This window comes from Cololabis saira, chromosome 23 (genome assembly GCF_033807715.1).
Source record: "Cololabis saira isolate AMF1-May2022 chromosome 23, fColSai1.1, whole genome shotgun sequence".
Taxonomy (NCBI): Eukaryota; Metazoa; Chordata; class Actinopteri; order Beloniformes; family Belonidae; genus Cololabis; species Cololabis saira.
Genome location: NC_084609.1, coordinates 26,908,712 through 26,926,718, shown reverse-complemented (window position 1 = coordinate 26,926,718; position 18,007 = coordinate 26,908,712). Strand labels below are relative to the sequence as shown.

The 18,007-nt window shown below is 39.5% G+C and overlaps 4 non-coding genes across 4 annotated transcripts; all 4 read right to left on the bottom strand.

The window, feature by feature from the left end:
• Window positions 1–2,331: 2,331 nt before the first annotated feature.
• LOC133424619 (U6 spliceosomal RNA) lies at window positions 2,332–2,437 on the bottom strand. The gene has a single exon (XR_009770906.1). It is a non-coding gene; the product is annotated as a U6 spliceosomal RNA (small nuclear RNA).
• Window positions 2,438–7,521: 5,084 nt separating this feature from the next.
• On the bottom strand, window positions 7,522–7,627 carry LOC133424618 (U6 spliceosomal RNA). The gene has a single exon (XR_009770905.1). It is a non-coding gene; the product is annotated as a U6 spliceosomal RNA (small nuclear RNA).
• Window positions 7,628–12,711: 5,084 nt separating this feature from the next.
• Window positions 12,712–12,817, bottom strand: LOC133424617 (U6 spliceosomal RNA). Its single transcript, XR_009770904.1, has one exon. It is a non-coding gene; the product is annotated as a U6 spliceosomal RNA (small nuclear RNA).
• Window positions 12,818–17,901: 5,084 nt separating this feature from the next.
• On the bottom strand, window positions 17,902–18,007 carry LOC133424630 (U6 spliceosomal RNA). The gene has a single exon (XR_009770917.1). It is a non-coding gene; the product is annotated as a U6 spliceosomal RNA (small nuclear RNA).

The following is an 18,007-nucleotide window of genomic DNA, read 5'->3' as shown; positions in this document are numbered from 1 at the left end:
TAAACTACCTCACTTTCTCAAAACTCTAAACACAGATTACAAAACTCACAGACAAAATGCTAAATCCTACACTTCTCTTGCAAAAGCACACTCTACCCTCAAAACAGTGTTAACTCTTCACTACAGTAAATGGTATTTCCTTCTCAAATGCCAAACACATACATCATTTGAGTAGACATTTCTAAGCACCCACTGAACACTGATGTGCAGAATGGAAGACACTATAGTATGAATGGAAAACATTATATGAATGTCTCAGTAGAATCATGCTTTTGTATGTTCAGTGTTTCACCTTCAGCTGTTGGATGTAATATATCACCATATAGTATTCTTATGTATAGGCTACTCGAATAGAAAACAAGACACAATTATTTACTGTAACAACAAATACAGTAATATTTTACAGTATTTGGACTCAAAATGTGCAGTCCACTGGACATCACAGCAAGCTGCTAACCTCTCTCAATATTGCCACCATCCATTGTTCTCCAAACAAACCAGGAGCTTTACCTGTGAGCCTTTTATGGCAAATTACTGATTGCATATTGCACAACAGCCTCTGGAGTTTAGAAATGTGATTGACTGTGTGTTCTGTGTGAACAGCAAGAGAGGTAATTCAGGAAGAGTGTGCAGGATATTGGGAATTGTGTGTAGTATTGTGAGAAATGTGTGGTATGGAATGGGAATTTGAGTCTAGAGCAGTAAATGTGCTTGGAGTTCAGCAAGATTGGTTCAGCCACCTGAAACATGAGTTTCAGGTTGTGCACATTGTGTCTGATGTTCCAATAAATGTGTTTAAACAATTGTATATATATATATATATATATATATATATATATATATATATATATATATATATATATATATATATATATATTACAAAAAGAAAACCAATACACACATGATAAACAAATATATACATTTATATACCAAATAAAAACAAATTATATACAAATTATAAAAAACTATACATTTATATACAAAAATTCATGTTATTTTTGTCTTTTCATGTCCTTCCAGTCTGCCAGACTCGCCACCAACGGCAGCTCTCACCACAGAGTCCTCTGTCTGAGCCATCAACCTCGGGCTGCCAGCACCGTCTCCCTGACGGACACGTAGTCGCCGTGGATGAGGGACCAGCGAGACGGCAGAGCTGCTGCAAACGGCCTCCACCAGGACATGCTGAAATCCCGGCTGGACATCAGGACGATGGACCTCCTCCTGAGGAGGAAATGAACAAGAAAAAGACGGTTGTGAAAAAATAAAACCGGAAGCAGCCACAAACCACACGATATTAAGAATGCCGTTTGCTTCTCGTAATACTTTATTTGACCTGGTCTTTGTACCTTTTGACCATATAGAAAGGTAATTCTTGCCATTGTGAGAATGAGATGTACCTTCTGTATTCTACTGCCCTTACTTTTTAACAACTTGTGCTTTCTATTATTTTACCTCTTTTCTTATGTTATTTCATTTTATTATTTACTGTTTAATTGTGTCTTGCCGCTTTTAATGTTGATGTAAAGCACTTTGAATTACATTGTGTTGTGCTATACAAATAAACTTGCCTTGCCTCAATCGTGTAGATCTTCTGCAATACAGTACAATGTTTTTGTCTGTTAAAGTCAGCTGCGAGTGTGGTGGTTACCTCAGAATGTGAGGATGCTGCGGAGCAGGAGAGAGGTTTCCAGAGGCTCTGGGAGAGTCAGGGGCAGCTGGACCCGAGTGCTCAGACCTGGGTGCCTTTAAATCACATAAGAATGAAGGAGAGAGAGAATGATGACTGCAATAAAACACAACTTATGATCATTCTTGCTGCCATGATACAGTTTAGACTGGAAAGGAGCAGACGACAGTGATGTCACAGTCACCGGCGAGGGCCAGCGGGGAGACGCGCCCGATTCGGGGAAATGTCGCCATCTGCTGGACGAAAAAATGCACAACAACAACAAAAAAAGGACAAATGGATAAAATCCCAATAAAAATTCCCAATACATGTACAGGCTTTGTCATCAACAGAATTGTGCAAACCTTGATGGCAAGCTAATTAGGACCATTCATTAGAATCGGGTGTGATTCTAACTAAAACATGCAGGACAGGATAAAGATAGATAAAACCATGACATGGTTTATATTAAATTGTAATAACATGGTTTATATTAAATTATTCTGAAAAAGGCTCTGTGATGAAGATTTTCTTTTCTTTGGAGAAAGATTATGGATTCTTGCAACTGAGGGAACATTCTAGCTAAAATCTGCCATTAAACTCAGGTCAGATAGTCTCACACGGTCCACCAACTTTAATTTGAGTTGGTGGACACATCAAAAGGTAAAAATGAGGAACGCTCCACGAATTTGCGTGTCATCCTTGCGCAGGGGCCATGCTAATCTTCTCTGTATCGTTCCAATTTTAGTATATGTGATACCGTAGTAACACAACAGAGAGGTCTCTGTGAGCCGTATTTAGCTACCCCGGGGGTCCCACCTTGGAGTCACATGGCTGCCTCACCGGAGGGGCAGAAATGGGCTCTAATGGGAGAAAAACAACTCAAAAACAACTCAAAAACAAGTATTGCAACTTCATTGCACAGATATATACACATTAAACAACTCATCCATTTCCCAATGTGACAAGATCTGGTTCTGAGCCATCACATTTAGCCTCAGTTTTCTCTTTAAAGCATGCAGTGGGCTGACGGGAGAGAGAGCAGGCCCTCAGTCGTGAGTGGGGGGCTGCAGAGACAAAGGCGGGCTGATATGGCGTCCCTCCCCCTCCACAGTGACCCGAGGACGGCGGGTACCAGTAAACCATGAATAAAACCTGCTCAGGGACTGAGAACTCCACTGCAACATAAACCAGAAGGCTAATCTGGATTCCCCCGGGCCTGGAGATACTCGTGTCCTGCTCGGATCACAAACCTGGCTGTTTGTTGCACTGCAGAACACATCTGGATCTGGATTGAACATGGGGTTCTCTAGTTCTGCCCTGAGCCTCTGTATTTAAATTAAGTGCACGTGAGTGATAGCGTTGCTGAAGAAATGTTTTTCTGCTTTGATAATCTTTTGTTTTAAACTGAAATAAAAAGGAAGACGTTTTTTGTTGTTGATGTAATGTCACTTGCCTGCCACTTGATGGCGCCACCTGACCGCTCTCCTGCAGCCTGCCGGCGGAGCCCGGCGCCTGAAAGGGAGAGGAATCCAGTTCATAGGTTTTAATCAAAATGAATGGGTACACTAAGATCTAGTTTGGATGTTTTTCCTCAGCTGTGACAAGGAAGAGGGGATTTAAGAAAAGGTTAGTTATTCAGGATGCAGTTTACAAACATGTTCAAGATTGTCATCTACAGCAGTAACACAAAGTTGTATTGAGCAATTAAAAACTTGTGACAAGGCATGCATTTAATAATAATATTAACACTCAAAGCTAATAAAATGCACTACGGTACAGGGGTGTCAAACTGTGGAATACATATTCCCATTTAGCAAAAAAACGCTTCTCTGTACAAGGTTTTAAAGGATGTCTGAAACACCACTTCATTTTTGTTTTGTAAATGGAACTGCTCCGGCATAAGTAATGGATGTGCTGAAAAATGTTATCGTTTTGTGTCATCTCCTTGAAATTATTTTTTTGTTTTTGTTCATTTGGTTTGTTATTTAGTCGTTTATTTTTTGTTTGTTTCTTAATTATTAAATTGTACTCTCGTTTTTCATATATCCGATCATTTTTCTTTTGTGTACATTCTTTGTAATTTCCCTTTAATTTCTATCATTCATAGATTTCTAACTGCTCATTTGTATATTTTGTTTTTACAAGTATGATATAAAATGTTATGTCAACTATATGTGGTGACTATCTCACAAACAAAAGAATAACTTAATTAGTCACACTTGCGGTGGTTAGGAATGTCTTTAACTCATAGCCTTCTTTAGTCCAACAAATCCACTTTCCAGAGCAGTTCTCCTTTGGGTGACGTTCCCATTTATTGCAAAAAAATAATAATTTAGAAAACGGTTATATTACCATAAAATGTTGAACACAACGGTTGGCATACGCGACGGTCAAAGCGTGTGCTCCCTCCACCACTCTGCCCCGACTGCTGACAATCACCAACCTACAGTACAACACCTGTGCAGGTGCTGACCGTAGGGTCTGCGTCCATTTAACGCAGGACCATAAATCAGCCTTTAAGCTACGCCGTAGGCTCTGCGTCGATTTAGCCGGCCCAAACTCGGTCATTTTACAATATAAAGTTGCAAAAACACCACGGTTACTGAGGTCATGTTTCACCAACTAGTTTAAAGTGTAACACATGGGAAAATATTGTATATGTCCTTACTTACCGAAGGCTAGACTGAGAATGTCGAGACGGGGAAACCCCGATTTATAATAGATCCATGGGAAACCCCTACAAAAAGTGAACCCGGAAATTCGGCTCTGATTGGTCGACAAACTTGAAACAAATTCGGGCTCTGATTGGTCGGCTCAAGCTTGATTCTCAAACTTGGAACAACACGGGCCTGTGATTGGCTGGTGGAAATTGGAACAGAATTGGAACAAAACTTGGAACAATGAAACAGAGAAGAAGGGTCTCGGGGAGCTCAGGGGGACCCTGCCCAATCTTCTCTTCTCTGGATGAAAAAATGCACCACAACAAGAAATGGATGGATAAAACGATAATAGATGAAACAGATTAGGAGCATTTAATTAGGACCATTAATTAGAATCAGGTGTGATGATGAAGGGGAATAACTAAAACATGCAGTACAGTGTGCCCTGCATGCCCCGATAAAGATAAAACCATAACATGGTTTAAATGTGTTTCTCTTTCAGATACGTGGGCCCGGAGAACAACCAGACGACATACCTGCCGAGAATCTGTCCCCTCTGGATAGTAAAGCTGCAAAAATAAATATATATAAAACCAGATCCTGTTTTGGCTACTTACAGTTCTTCTTGTTATTTATGTTATTTATAACAAGAACAATTAAAGGTTTTCCCTGAGGTTTTTTTTTTTTTTTTCTCAATGGGATCTCACCTGTTCCAGTCATGTAATTAACAATCATTTCAAGTGGATAATCAAACTATATTTATGTATAATTTAACAAGGAATGAGACAAAGATTCAAGGTTGAAAGTGAAACAAGGCACATTTATTACAGTTTTTCACAATTGTTTAAACACATTTCCTGATAAACTACCTCACTTTCTCAAAACTCTAAACACAGATTACAAAACTCACAGACAAAATGCTAAATCCTACACTTCTCTTGCAAAAGCACACTCTACCCTCAAAACAGTGTTAACTCTTCACTACAGTAAATGGTATTTCCTTCTCAAATGCCAAACACATACATCATTTGAGTAGACATTTCTAAGCACCCACTGAACACTGATGTGCAGAATGGAAGACACTATAGTATGAATGGAAAACATTATATGAATGTCTCAGTAGAATCATGCTTTTGTATGTTCAGTGTTTCACCTTCAGCTGTTGGATGTAATATATCACCATATAGTATTCTTATGTATAGGCTACTCGAATAGAAAACAAGACACAATTATTTACTGTAACAACAAATACAGTAATATTTTACAGTATTTGGACTCAAAATGTGCAGTCCACTGGACATCACAGCAAGCTGCTAACCTCTCTCAATATTGCCACCATCCATTGTTCTCCAAACAAACCAGGAGCTTTACCTGTGAGCCTTTTATGGCAAATTACTGATTGCATATTGCACAACAGCCTCTGGAGTTTAGAAATGTGATTGACTGTGTGTTCTGTGTGAACAGCAAGAGAGGTAATTCAGGAAGAGTGTGCAGGATATTGGGAATTGTGTGTAGTATTGTGAGAAATGTGTGGTATGGAATGGGAATTTGAGTCTAGAGCAGTAAATGTGCTTGGAGTTCAGCAAGATTGGTTCAGCCACCTGAAACATGAGTTTCAGGTTGTGCACATTGTGTCTGATGTTCCAATAAATGTGTTTAAACAATTGTATATATATATATATATATATATATATATATATATATATATATATATATATATATATATATATATATATATTACAAAAAGAAAACCAATACACACATGATAAACAAATATATACATTTATATACCAAATAAAAACAAATTATATACAAATTATAAAAAACTATACATTTATATACAAAAATTCATGTTATTTTTGTCTTTTCATGTCCTTCCAGTCTGCCAGACTCGCCACCAACGGCAGCTCTCACCACAGAGTCCTCTGTCTGAGCCATCAACCTCGGGCTGCCAGCACCGTCTCCCTGACGGACACGTAGTCGCCGTGGATGAGGGACCAGCGAGACGGCAGAGCTGCTGCAAACGGCCTCCACCAGGACATGCTGAAATCCCGGCTGGACATCAGGACGATGGACCTCCTCCTGAGGAGGAAATGAACAAGAAAAAGACGGTTGTGAAAAAATAAAACCGGAAGCAGCCACAAACCACACGATATTAAGAATGCCGTTTGCTTCTCGTAATACTTTATTTGACCTGGTCTTTGTACCTTTTGACCATATAGAAAGGTAATTCTTGCCATTGTGAGAATGAGATGTACCTTCTGTATTCTACTGCCCTTACTTTTTAACAACTTGTGCTTTCTATTATTTTACCTCTTTTCTTATGTTATTTCATTTTATTATTTACTGTTTAATTGTGTCTTGCCGCTTTTAATGTTGATGTAAAGCACTTTGAATTACATTGTGTTGTGCTATACAAATAAACTTGCCTTGCCTCAATCGTGTAGATCTTCTGCAATACAGTACAATGTTTTTGTCTGTTAAAGTCAGCTGCGAGTGTGGTGGTTACCTCAGAATGTGAGGATGCTGCGGAGCAGGAGAGAGGTTTCCAGAGGCTCTGGGAGAGTCAGGGGCAGCTGGACCCGAGTGCTCAGACCTGGGTGCCTTTAAATCACATAAGAATGAAGGAGAGAGAGAATGATGACTGCAATAAAACACAACTTATGATCATTCTTGCTGCCATGATACAGTTTAGACTGGAAAGGAGCAGACGACAGTGATGTCACAGTCACCGGCGAGGGCCAGCGGGGAGACGCGCCCGATTCGGGGAAATGTCGCCATCTGCTGGACGAAAAAATGCACAACAACAACAAAAAAAGGACAAATGGATAAAATCCCAATAAAAATTCCCAATACATGTACAGGCTTTGTCATCAACAGAATTGTGCAAACCTTGATGGCAAGCTAATTAGGACCATTCATTAGAATCGGGTGTGATTCTAACTAAAACATGCAGGACAGGATAAAGATAGATAAAACCATGACATGGTTTATATTAAATTGTAATAACATGGTTTATATTAAATTATTCTGAAAAAGGCTCTGTGATGAAGATTTTCTTTTCTTTGGAGAAAGATTATGGATTCTTGCAACTGAGGGAACATTCTAGCTAAAATCTGCCATTAAACTCAGGTCAGATAGTCTCACACGGTCCACCAACTTTAATTTGAGTTGGTGGACACATCAAAAGGTAAAAATGAGGAACGCTCCACGAATTTGCGTGTCATCCTTGCGCAGGGGCCATGCTAATCTTCTCTGTATCGTTCCAATTTTAGTATATGTGATACCGTAGTAACACAACAGAGAGGTCTCTGTGAGCCGTATTTAGCTACCCCGGGGGTCCCACCTTGGAGTCACATGGCTGCCTCACCGGAGGGGCAGAAATGGGCTCTAATGGGAGAAAAACAACTCAAAAACAACTCAAAAACAAGTATTGCAACTTCATTGCACAGATATATACACATTAAACAACTCATCCATTTCCCAATGTGACAAGATCTGGTTCTGAGCCATCACATTTAGCCTCAGTTTTCTCTTTAAAGCATGCAGTGGGCTGACGGGAGAGAGAGCAGGCCCTCAGTCGTGAGTGGGGGGCTGCAGAGACAAAGGCGGGCTGATATGGCGTCCCTCCCCCTCCACAGTGACCCGAGGACGGCGGGTACCAGTAAACCATGAATAAAACCTGCTCAGGGACTGAGAACTCCACTGCAACATAAACCAGAAGGCTAATCTGGATTCCCCCGGGCCTGGAGATACTCGTGTCCTGCTCGGATCACAAACCTGGCTGTTTGTTGCACTGCAGAACACATCTGGATCTGGATTGAACATGGGGTTCTCTAGTTCTGCCCTGAGCCTCTGTATTTAAATTAAGTGCACGTGAGTGATAGCGTTGCTGAAGAAATGTTTTTCTGCTTTGATAATCTTTTGTTTTAAACTGAAATAAAAAGGAAGACGTTTTTTGTTGTTGATGTAATGTCACTTGCCTGCCACTTGATGGCGCCACCTGACCGCTCTCCTGCAGCCTGCCGGCGGAGCCCGGCGCCTGAAAGGGAGAGGAATCCAGTTCATAGGTTTTAATCAAAATGAATGGGTACACTAAGATCTAGTTTGGATGTTTTTCCTCAGCTGTGACAAGGAAGAGGGGATTTAAGAAAAGGTTAGTTATTCAGGATGCAGTTTACAAACATGTTCAAGATTGTCATCTACAGCAGTAACACAAAGTTGTATTGAGCAATTAAAAACTTGTGACAAGGCATGCATTTAATAATAATATTAACACTCAAAGCTAATAAAATGCACTACGGTACAGGGGTGTCAAACTGTGGAATACATATTCCCATTTAGCAAAAAAACGCTTCTCTGTACAAGGTTTTAAAGGATGTCTGAAACACCACTTCATTTTTGTTTTGTAAATGGAACTGCTCCGGCATAAGTAATGGATGTGCTGAAAAATGTTATCGTTTTGTGTCATCTCCTTGAAATTATTTTTTTGTTTTTGTTCATTTGGTTTGTTATTTAGTCGTTTATTTTTTGTTTGTTTCTTAATTATTAAATTGTACTCTCGTTTTTCATATATCCGATCATTTTTCTTTTGTGTACATTCTTTGTAATTTCCCTTTAATTTCTATCATTCATAGATTTCTAACTGCTCATTTGTATATTTTGTTTTTACAAGTATGATATAAAATGTTATGTCAACTATATGTGGTGACTATCTCACAAACAAAAGAATAACTTAATTAGTCACACTTGCGGTGGTTAGGAATGTCTTTAACTCATAGCCTTCTTTAGTCCAACAAATCCACTTTCCAGAGCAGTTCTCCTTTGGGTGACGTTCCCATTTATTGCAAAAAAATAATAATTTAGAAAACGGTTATATTACCATAAAATGTTGAACACAACGGTTGGCATACGCGACGGTCAAAGCGTGTGCTCCCTCCACCACTCTGCCCCGACTGCTGACAATCACCAACCTACAGTACAACACCTGTGCAGGTGCTGACCGTAGGGTCTGCGTCCATTTAACGCAGGACCATAAATCAGCCTTTAAGCTACGCCGTAGGCTCTGCGTCGATTTAGCCGGCCCAAACTCGGTCATTTTACAATATAAAGTTGCAAAAACACCACGGTTACTGAGGTCATGTTTCACCAACTAGTTTAAAGTGTAACACATGGGAAAATATTGTATATGTCCTTACTTACCGAAGGCTAGACTGAGAATGTCGAGACGGGGAAACCCCGATTTATAATAGATCCATGGGAAACCCCTACAAAAAGTGAACCCGGAAATTCGGCTCTGATTGGTCGACAAACTTGAAACAAATTCGGGCTCTGATTGGTCGGCTCAAGCTTGATTCTCAAACTTGGAACAACACGGGCCTGTGATTGGCTGGTGGAAATTGGAACAGAATTGGAACAAAACTTGGAACAATGAAACAGAGAAGAAGGGTCTCGGGGAGCTCAGGGGGACCCTGCCCAATCTTCTCTTCTCTGGATGAAAAAATGCACCACAACAAGAAATGGATGGATAAAACGATAATAGATGAAACAGATTAGGAGCATTTAATTAGGACCATTAATTAGAATCAGGTGTGATGATGAAGGGGAATAACTAAAACATGCAGTACAGTGTGCCCTGCATGCCCCGATAAAGATAAAACCATAACATGGTTTAAATGTGTTTCTCTTTCAGATACGTGGGCCCGGAGAACAACCAGACGACATACCTGCCGAGAATCTGTCCCCTCTGGATAGTAAAGCTGCAAAAATAAATATATATAAAACCAGATCCTGTTTTGGCTACTTACAGTTCTTCTTGTTATTTATGTTATTTATAACAAGAACAATTAAAGGTTTTCCCTGAGGTTTTTTTTTTTTTTTTCTCAATGGGATCTCACCTGTTCCAGTCATGTAATTAACAATCATTTCAAGTGGATAATCAAACTATATTTATGTATAATTTAACAAGGAATGAGACAAAGATTCAAGGTTGAAAGTGAAACAAGGCACATTTATTACAGTTTTTCACAATTGTTTAAACACATTTCCTGATAAACTACCTCACTTTCTCAAAACTCTAAACACAGATTACAAAACTCACAGACAAAATGCTAAATCCTACACTTCTCTTGCAAAAGCACACTCTACCCTCAAAACAGTGTTAACTCTTCACTACAGTAAATGGTATTTCCTTCTCAAATGCCAAACACATACATCATTTGAGTAGACATTTCTAAGCACCCACTGAACACTGATGTGCAGAATGGAAGACACTATAGTATGAATGGAAAACATTATATGAATGTCTCAGTAGAATCATGCTTTTGTATGTTCAGTGTTTCACCTTCAGCTGTTGGATGTAATATATCACCATATAGTATTCTTATGTATAGGCTACTCGAATAGAAAACAAGACACAATTATTTACTGTAACAACAAATACAGTAATATTTTACAGTATTTGGACTCAAAATGTGCAGTCCACTGGACATCACAGCAAGCTGCTAACCTCTCTCAATATTGCCACCATCCATTGTTCTCCAAACAAACCAGGAGCTTTACCTGTGAGCCTTTTATGGCAAATTACTGATTGCATATTGCACAACAGCCTCTGGAGTTTAGAAATGTGATTGACTGTGTGTTCTGTGTGAACAGCAAGAGAGGTAATTCAGGAAGAGTGTGCAGGATATTGGGAATTGTGTGTAGTATTGTGAGAAATGTGTGGTATGGAATGGGAATTTGAGTCTAGAGCAGTAAATGTGCTTGGAGTTCAGCAAGATTGGTTCAGCCACCTGAAACATGAGTTTCAGGTTGTGCACATTGTGTCTGATGTTCCAATAAATGTGTTTAAACAATTGTATATATATATATATATATATATATATATATATATATATATATATATATATATATATATATATATATATATTACAAAAAGAAAACCAATACACACATGATAAACAAATATATACATTTATATACCAAATAAAAACAAATTATATACAAATTATAAAAAACTATACATTTATATACAAAAATTCATGTTATTTTTGTCTTTTCATGTCCTTCCAGTCTGCCAGACTCGCCACCAACGGCAGCTCTCACCACAGAGTCCTCTGTCTGAGCCATCAACCTCGGGCTGCCAGCACCGTCTCCCTGACGGACACGTAGTCGCCGTGGATGAGGGACCAGCGAGACGGCAGAGCTGCTGCAAACGGCCTCCACCAGGACATGCTGAAATCCCGGCTGGACATCAGGACGATGGACCTCCTCCTGAGGAGGAAATGAACAAGAAAAAGACGGTTGTGAAAAAATAAAACCGGAAGCAGCCACAAACCACACGATATTAAGAATGCCGTTTGCTTCTCGTAATACTTTATTTGACCTGGTCTTTGTACCTTTTGACCATATAGAAAGGTAATTCTTGCCATTGTGAGAATGAGATGTACCTTCTGTATTCTACTGCCCTTACTTTTTAACAACTTGTGCTTTCTATTATTTTACCTCTTTTCTTATGTTATTTCATTTTATTATTTACTGTTTAATTGTGTCTTGCCGCTTTTAATGTTGATGTAAAGCACTTTGAATTACATTGTGTTGTGCTATACAAATAAACTTGCCTTGCCTCAATCGTGTAGATCTTCTGCAATACAGTACAATGTTTTTGTCTGTTAAAGTCAGCTGCGAGTGTGGTGGTTACCTCAGAATGTGAGGATGCTGCGGAGCAGGAGAGAGGTTTCCAGAGGCTCTGGGAGAGTCAGGGGCAGCTGGACCCGAGTGCTCAGACCTGGGTGCCTTTAAATCACATAAGAATGAAGGAGAGAGAGAATGATGACTGCAATAAAACACAACTTATGATCATTCTTGCTGCCATGATACAGTTTAGACTGGAAAGGAGCAGACGACAGTGATGTCACAGTCACCGGCGAGGGCCAGCGGGGAGACGCGCCCGATTCGGGGAAATGTCGCCATCTGCTGGACGAAAAAATGCACAACAACAACAAAAAAAGGACAAATGGATAAAATCCCAATAAAAATTCCCAATACATGTACAGGCTTTGTCATCAACAGAATTGTGCAAACCTTGATGGCAAGCTAATTAGGACCATTCATTAGAATCGGGTGTGATTCTAACTAAAACATGCAGGACAGGATAAAGATAGATAAAACCATGACATGGTTTATATTAAATTGTAATAACATGGTTTATATTAAATTATTCTGAAAAAGGCTCTGTGATGAAGATTTTCTTTTCTTTGGAGAAAGATTATGGATTCTTGCAACTGAGGGAACATTCTAGCTAAAATCTGCCATTAAACTCAGGTCAGATAGTCTCACACGGTCCACCAACTTTAATTTGAGTTGGTGGACACATCAAAAGGTAAAAATGAGGAACGCTCCACGAATTTGCGTGTCATCCTTGCGCAGGGGCCATGCTAATCTTCTCTGTATCGTTCCAATTTTAGTATATGTGATACCGTAGTAACACAACAGAGAGGTCTCTGTGAGCCGTATTTAGCTACCCCGGGGGTCCCACCTTGGAGTCACATGGCTGCCTCACCGGAGGGGCAGAAATGGGCTCTAATGGGAGAAAAACAACTCAAAAACAACTCAAAAACAAGTATTGCAACTTCATTGCACAGATATATACACATTAAACAACTCATCCATTTCCCAATGTGACAAGATCTGGTTCTGAGCCATCACATTTAGCCTCAGTTTTCTCTTTAAAGCATGCAGTGGGCTGACGGGAGAGAGAGCAGGCCCTCAGTCGTGAGTGGGGGGCTGCAGAGACAAAGGCGGGCTGATATGGCGTCCCTCCCCCTCCACAGTGACCCGAGGACGGCGGGTACCAGTAAACCATGAATAAAACCTGCTCAGGGACTGAGAACTCCACTGCAACATAAACCAGAAGGCTAATCTGGATTCCCCCGGGCCTGGAGATACTCGTGTCCTGCTCGGATCACAAACCTGGCTGTTTGTTGCACTGCAGAACACATCTGGATCTGGATTGAACATGGGGTTCTCTAGTTCTGCCCTGAGCCTCTGTATTTAAATTAAGTGCACGTGAGTGATAGCGTTGCTGAAGAAATGTTTTTCTGCTTTGATAATCTTTTGTTTTAAACTGAAATAAAAAGGAAGACGTTTTTTGTTGTTGATGTAATGTCACTTGCCTGCCACTTGATGGCGCCACCTGACCGCTCTCCTGCAGCCTGCCGGCGGAGCCCGGCGCCTGAAAGGGAGAGGAATCCAGTTCATAGGTTTTAATCAAAATGAATGGGTACACTAAGATCTAGTTTGGATGTTTTTCCTCAGCTGTGACAAGGAAGAGGGGATTTAAGAAAAGGTTAGTTATTCAGGATGCAGTTTACAAACATGTTCAAGATTGTCATCTACAGCAGTAACACAAAGTTGTATTGAGCAATTAAAAACTTGTGACAAGGCATGCATTTAATAATAATATTAACACTCAAAGCTAATAAAATGCACTACGGTACAGGGGTGTCAAACTGTGGAATACATATTCCCATTTAGCAAAAAAACGCTTCTCTGTACAAGGTTTTAAAGGATGTCTGAAACACCACTTCATTTTTGTTTTGTAAATGGAACTGCTCCGGCATAAGTAATGGATGTGCTGAAAAATGTTATCGTTTTGTGTCATCTCCTTGAAATTATTTTTTTGTTTTTGTTCATTTGGTTTGTTATTTAGTCGTTTATTTTTTGTTTGTTTCTTAATTATTAAATTGTACTCTCGTTTTTCATATATCCGATCATTTTTCTTTTGTGTACATTCTTTGTAATTTCCCTTTAATTTCTATCATTCATAGATTTCTAACTGCTCATTTGTATATTTTGTTTTTACAAGTATGATATAAAATGTTATGTCAACTATATGTGGTGACTATCTCACAAACAAAAGAATAACTTAATTAGTCACACTTGCGGTGGTTAGGAATGTCTTTAACTCATAGCCTTCTTTAGTCCAACAAATCCACTTTCCAGAGCAGTTCTCCTTTGGGTGACGTTCCCATTTATTGCAAAAAAATAATAATTTAGAAAACGGTTATATTACCATAAAATGTTGAACACAACGGTTGGCATACGCGACGGTCAAAGCGTGTGCTCCCTCCACCACTCTGCCCCGACTGCTGACAATCACCAACCTACAGTACAACACCTGTGCAGGTGCTGACCGTAGGGTCTGCGTCCATTTAACGCAGGACCATAAATCAGCCTTTAAGCTACGCCGTAGGCTCTGCGTCGATTTAGCCGGCCCAAACTCGGTCATTTTACAATATAAAGTTGCAAAAACACCACGGTTACTGAGGTCATGTTTCACCAACTAGTTTAAAGTGTAACACATGGGAAAATATTGTATATGTCCTTACTTACCGAAGGCTAGACTGAGAATGTCGAGACGGGGAAACCCCGATTTATAATAGATCCATGGGAAACCCCTACAAAAAGTGAACCCGGAAATTCGGCTCTGATTGGTCGACAAACTTGAAACAAATTCGGGCTCTGATTGGTCGGCTCAAGCTTGATTCTCAAACTTGGAACAACACGGGCCTGTGATTGGCTGGTGGAAATTGGAACAGAATTGGAACAAAACTTGGAACAATGAAACAGAGAAGAAGGGTCTCGGGGAGCTCAGGGGGACCCTGCCCAATCTTCTCTTCTCTGGATGAAAAAATGCACCACAACAAGAAATGGATGGATAAAACGATAATAGATGAAACAGATTAGGAGCATTTAATTAGGACCATTAATTAGAATCAGGTGTGATGATGAAGGGGAATAACTAAAACATGCAGTACAGTGTGCCCTGCATGCCCCGATAAAGATAAAACCATAACATGGTTTAAATGTGTTTCTCTTTCAGATACGTGGGCCCGGAGAACAACCAGACGACATACCTGCCGAGAATCTGTCCCCTCTGGATAGTAAAGCTGCAAAAATAAATATATATAAAACCAGATCCTGTTTTGGCTACTTACAGTTCTTCTTGTTATTTATGTTATTTATAACAAGAACAATTAAAGGTTTTCCCTGAGGTTTTTTTTTTTTTTTTCTCAATGGGATCTCACCTGTTCCAGTCATGTAATTAACAATCATTTCAAGTGGATAATCAAACTATATTTATGTATAATTTAACAAGGAATGAGACAAAGATTCAAGGTTGAAAGTGAAACAAGGCACATTTATTACAGTTTTTCACAATTGTTTAAACACATTTCCTGATAAACTACCTCACTTTCTCAAAACTCTAAACACAGATTACAAAACTCACAGACAAAATGCTAAATCCTACACTTCTCTTGCAAAAGCACACTCTACCCTCAAAACAGTGTTAACTCTTCACTACAGTAAATGGTATTTCCTTCTCAAATGCCAAACACATACATCATTTGAGTAGACATTTCTAAGCACCCACTGAACACTGATGTGCAGAATGGAAGACACTATAGTATGAATGGAAAACATTATATGAATGTCTCAGTAGAATCATGCTTTTGTATGTTCAGTGTTTCACCTTCAGCTGTTGGATGTAATATATCACCATATAGTATTCTTATGTATAGGCTACTCGAATAGAAAACAAGACACAATTATTTACTGTAACAACAAATACAGTAATATTTTACAGTATTTGGACTCAAAATGTGCAGTCCACTGGACATCACAGCAAGCTGCTAACCTCTCTCAATATTGCCACCATCCATTGTTCTCCAAACAAACCAGGAGCTTTACCTGTGAGCCTTTTATGGCAAATTACTGATTGCATATTGCACAACAGCCTCTGGAGTTTAGAAATGTGATTGACTGTGTGTTCTGTGTGAACAGCAAGAGAGGTAATTCAGGAAGAGTGTGCAGGATATTGGGAATTGTGTGTAGTATTGTGAGAAATGTGTGGTATGGAATGGGAATTTGAGTCTAGAGCAGTAAATGTGCTTGGAGTTCAGCAAGATTGGTTCAGCCACCTGAAACATGAGTTTCAGGTTGTGCACATTGTGTCTGATGTTCCAATAAATGTGTTTAAACAATTGTATATATATATATATATATATATATATATATATATATATATATATATATATATATATATATATATATATATTACAAAAAGAAAACCAATACACACATGATAAACAAATATATACATTTATATACCAAATAAAAACAAATTATATACAAATTATAAAAAACTATACATTTATATACAAAAATTCATGTTATTTTTGTCTTTTCATGTCCTTCCAGTCTGCCAGACTCGCCACCAACGGCAGCTCTCACCACAGAGTCCTCTGTCTGAGCCATCAACCTCGGGCTGCCAGCACCGTCTCCCTGACGGACACGTAGTCGCCGTGGATGAGGGACCAGCGAGACGGCAGAGCTGCTGCAAACGGCCTCCACCAGGACATGCTGAAATCCCGGCTGGACATCAGGACGATGGACCTCCTCCTGAGGAGGAAATGAACAAGAAAAAGACGGTTGTGAAAAAATAAAACCGGAAGCAGCCACAAACCACACGATATTAAGAATGCCGTTTGCTTCTCGTAATACTTTATTTGACCTGGTCTTTGTACCTTTTGACCATATAGAAAGGTAATTCTTGCCATTGTGAGAATGAGATGTACCTTCTGTATTCTACTGCCCTTACTTTTTAACAACTTGTGCTTTCTATTATTTTACCTCTTTTCTTATGTTATTTCATTTTATTATTTACTGTTTAATTGTGTCTTGCCGCTTTTAATGTTGATGTAAAGCACTTTGAATTACATTGTGTTGTGCTATACAAATAAACTTGCCTTGCCTCAATCGTGTAGATCTTCTGCAATACAGTACAATGTTTTTGTCTGTTAAAGTCAGCTGCGAGTGTGGTGGTTACCTCAGAATGTGAGGATGCTGCGGAGCAGGAGAGAGGTTTCCAGAGGCTCTGGGAGAGTCAGGGGCAGCTGGACCCGAGTGCTCAGACCTGGGTGCCTTTAAATCACATAAGAATGAAGGAGAGAGAGAATGATGACTGCAATAAAACACAACTTATGATCATTCTTGCTGCCATGATACAGTTTAGACTGGAAAGGAGCAGACGACAGTGATGTCACAGTCACCGGCGAGGGCCAGCGGGGAGACGCGCCCGATTCGGGGAAATGTCGCCATCTGCTGGACGAAAAAATGCACAACAACAACAAAAAAAGGACAAATGGATAAAATCCCAATAAAAATTCCCAATACATGTACAGGCTTTGTCATCAACAGAATTGTGCAAACCTTGATGGCAAGCTAATTAGGACCATTCATTAGAATCGGGTGTGATTCTAACTAAAACATGCAGGACAGGATAAAGATAGATAAAACCATGACATGGTTTATATTAAATTGTAATAACATGGTTTATATTAAATTATTCTGAAAAAGGCTCTGTGATGAAGATTTTCTTTTCTTTGGAGAAAGATTATGGATTCTTGCAACTGAGGGAACATTCTAGCTAAAATCTGCCATTAAACTCAGGTCAGATAGTCTCACACGGTCCACCAACTTTAATTTGAGTTGGTGGACACATCAAAAGGTAAAAATGAGGAACGCTCCACGAATTTGCGTGTCATCCTTGCGCAGGGGCCATGCTAATCTTCTCTGTATCGTTCCAATTTTAGTATATGTGATACCGTAGTAACAC